This window comes from Otolemur garnettii, unplaced genomic scaffold, assembly GCF_000181295.1.
Source record: "Otolemur garnettii isolate 467f Iridium unplaced genomic scaffold, OtoGar3 scaffold00090, whole genome shotgun sequence".
Classification (NCBI taxonomy): Eukaryota; Metazoa; Chordata; class Mammalia; order Primates; family Galagidae; genus Otolemur; species Otolemur garnettii.
In genome coordinates this window covers 2,208,896-2,212,742 of record NW_003852485.1, presented here as the reverse complement: position 1 = coordinate 2,212,742, position 3,847 = coordinate 2,208,896, and the positions used below count along the sequence as shown (strand labels likewise).

Below are 3,847 nucleotides of genomic sequence, written 5' to 3'. Positions count from 1 at the left end.
ACATACTCAGAATGGTGTGCAATTTAAAACTTAGGAATTATTTCTAGAATTTTCCATTATTATTTTCAGACACTAGTTGACTGAGGTAACTGAAAGGGTGGAAACAAAACTGCAGATAAAGGGAGACTGGCACGTAACAAATCTTTAGTGAATCAAAGTCTTCCCGAAACCAATTACCATCTGAAGTATCACTCAACTCTAGCTCCCAGGATTAGACAGTATGTTAACCATCCCAGTTTCATTATTTCTGCTGTAAAGTAGGAAATGTTCTGGGCAGAAGTTCATGAACTCCAGTTGATAGCAGTGGTGCTCCTGCCATTTTTCTAGATGGAGGATTAATAAAAGATTGGCAGAGAAGAGAAGGTGAAGACAAGGTGGATGGCTGGAAGAATCCCTGACTCTCAAGTCTTTATACTTAAAACTAATAATCTCCTTTACCATGCAGCAGTCTTGCGTATTAGTGCAATTTCAGAAATAAAAAAAACACCGTATCTAACTGTTTATATAGCCACATATGTCTACACAGCTATACTCAAATCTCTCCTCTTTATCTCTGTACACACACACATGCCCCATATGCAAAAAGCCACTTACATTCGTAACTACATAAATAGTAGGAATTACCTTTTACTTCCCATTATCTGAATTCCCTAATTAACATTTCTCAGGTAACTGAGACTTCATCATAAGCCTGAAATCATGCTTATGTATTTAATTCCTGTTTTCACACTATTTTTCCTAAATCCTCGGCCTTCCAGGCTCATACTTGCTTTTTTTTCCTTTATTAAATCATAGCTGCGTACATTAATGCAATGATGAGGTACAATGTACTGGTTTTATATACAATTTGAAATATTTTCATCAAACTGGCTAACATAGCCTACGCGGCATTTTCTTAGTTATTGTGTTAAGACATTTATATTCTACACTTAGTAAATTTCACATGAACCCTTGTAAGATGCACCTTACATGTGGTCCCATCAATTACTCTCCCTCCACCCATTCTCCCCCCTTTCCTCCCCACGCTCTCTCCTTTCCCCTTCTTCTTGGGTTATAATTGGGTTATAGCTTTCATGTGAAAGCTATAAATTGGTTTCATAGTAAGGCTGAAAACACTTAGGCATCTAAAAATAGACCTGCCATTCAATTCCACAATTCCTTTACTAGGTATATATCCAAAAGACCAAAAATCACATTATAACAAAGATATTTGTACCAGAATGTTTATTGCAGCCCAATTCATAATTGCTAAGTCATGGAAGAAGCCCAAGTACCCATCGACCCATGAATGGATTAATAAATTGTGGCATATGTACACTACGGAACATTATGCAGCTTTAAAGAAAGATGGAGACTTTACCTCTTTCATGTTTACATGGATAGAGCTGGAACATATTCTTCTTAGCAAAGTATCTCAAGAATGGAAGAAAAAGTATCCATACTTGCTTTTTCTGTCCTCATTCTGGGTCACAACGAAATCCCAGAGGGAGAGAGATAGGTACGTAGATTTCTCGCAGTACAGGGACCAACTCAGGCAGCAGTTCTCCTAATCGCTAATTTACTCCTGAAACCCTGAAAGTAATTCCATCCTTTGTCTTATTTCCAAGTTCACTTATTCCATACACAGGCTGTTGGTGTATGGGCTCACATTGAGCTTCATAAGAAGGATGGAGCCTCTTGGATTGATTCTCCTTAGCCATCTTAATTTCTTATTTTCAGAAAAATAATTGCAAGGGAAGGTGCACCAATCTTTGTAATCCATAATCAAGAAGTTACCTTTAAAAAAAAAAAAAACTTTCTGTATTATTCAGTCTCTGTAGAGACTATCAAACATTGCCAGGTGGTCAAGGTTTGGTACTGTGAAAAATTTTAATCAGCAATAATCACACCTCAGATAAACGTCACTGTCTACATGATACTGCCATTACACAAAGCTAAGTGACTTTTGATTCTGTCATTTCCTGACACTTGAGGACTCCAACTCTGTATCCCACTCTAAGCTGTTATTTGAGTCACTCCTTCTCCTACTTTAATACATAGTATTTTTTGTCTTGTCTTAAACAACAAAACCCCTAACCCCTATGAATCGTTCCTTTGCTGCCACACATGAGAAGTTATTAAATTTTCTTTTATTTCACTGAAAACATGTCAACAGCCCAGAGTTTTCATTCTACTTTAACCTCTGCAACTTTAAATCTGAGTTCACTCTTCTGAAACATGCTTGTTTAACATTCCCCACACTCCATTTATTACCACCTCTAATAACATTTTGTATCTGCCTGGACTTGCCTTTTGGTTTGTTGACTAAACTTGCCTTTGAACATCTGTTGTGGTGTGGCCCCTGTAAGTCACTAACTTGATGCTCCTCTAATCATCCTGGTATCATACGTGTTAATTTTAGGTCTTGTGTGTTTCTTCTTTCACCCTAGTTTTAAACACATCTCAGGTCTCATTTCTTTTCTGATTCTTTTCTCTTCTATTTACTCTCCACTTATTTACTTATTCACCCATTCCTTTTGTACAACTCTCACATTAGTCTATATATATATCACCATTAAATAATCTTGGGATATGGCTGTACAGGGAAACGATCAGGATAGAAGAGCTGATTGGCAAATGTGGAAAGAATGCCAAGGTTAAGACATCATTTTGCAACCACATACAGTTGCATATAAAGGATATAATCATACAAAGGTTAGTTTAGGCACAAATCATCAATGGACACTAAATCTAGAAGGAAATTTTGACAAAGTGCAAGATATTACATTATCATAAAATGTATTCCCACATGTTGGTTAATAGTTGCAAAGGAAATGAGAGAAACCATTGAGTAGAGAAATTAAACATCACGTTGAATGAGTGATAAAATTAACAACAGAAAATTAGAGAATGATGGATATTACCTGCCTCTAGATGTTATGCCTGATACAATACCAGCTTAAGCATTTGGGCCTCTGCTGCCTAATCAATGAACTGAAATGTGTCATGAATTCAAGACACAGGTCTATGCTGAATCCTAGAGCATATTCAATGTATGTTAATTTCTTCTTTCAAAGTATTCTCCAATGTGTCTTCATACATTTATTACCTTTTATCCCCTTGCTCTTCACTATGCTTTCTTCAACCAAGTCGCATGTGTGTTTCCTTTCCTTAACTAGATTGGCAGCTAGCATTCAGTGTGTGTCCTACACAGAGCAGATGCTGATATATATGTATTTGTTGTTGCCATTGGTTTTTGCTTACTGTACAGACTGTTTTTTCTGACCAATCAGAGAAAAGACTCTTCTAATTTATACTGTCTGTTGCTATAGTTACCACATTTTCTTCTAGGTTTTCACTGTGATACTAGTAAATTATTTTCATAATATTTCTTTTTAACCTGATTTAGAAAACTATACAAATAACAGACAAGAAATATAATAATTTAATATAAGAAGAATCTAAATTTAAAGATTTTAAATAATTATTCTTATAATAAAGTTTACCTTCCAGAACTAATTTTGGAAGACATATTTAGTTTATGTTGTGAAGAGAAAGGTAACAAAACATTTTAAAGTAAAGCTCTTATACAATTGTAGCTAAAGAAATGAATTGTTAAGACTATATGTGATACAATTTAATTAGTTTAAAATCTGATCTATTACATTAAAATTGTATTGATAAATTAAGCTTATTGATTACACTGAGAAATATAAGGTAATTATATATTTTAAACTAAAACTATTTTCCAGTTGGGTCTATGAAATAATTAAGTTATTAAGGTCAGATGCATGATTCATTTTACTCTCCTCAGTTCTTCATCTTTTACATTAAAATTCATTTGTATTGAATTGGGATTTTTGATTTA

General features: G+C 34.6%; 1 pseudogene; it reads right to left on the bottom strand.

The window, feature by feature from the left end:
- Window positions 1-1,811: 1,811 nt before the first annotated feature.
- Window positions 1,812-1,936, bottom strand: LOC111727023 (annotated as a pseudogene).
- Between the last annotated feature and the right edge of the window lie 1,911 nt (window positions 1,937-3,847).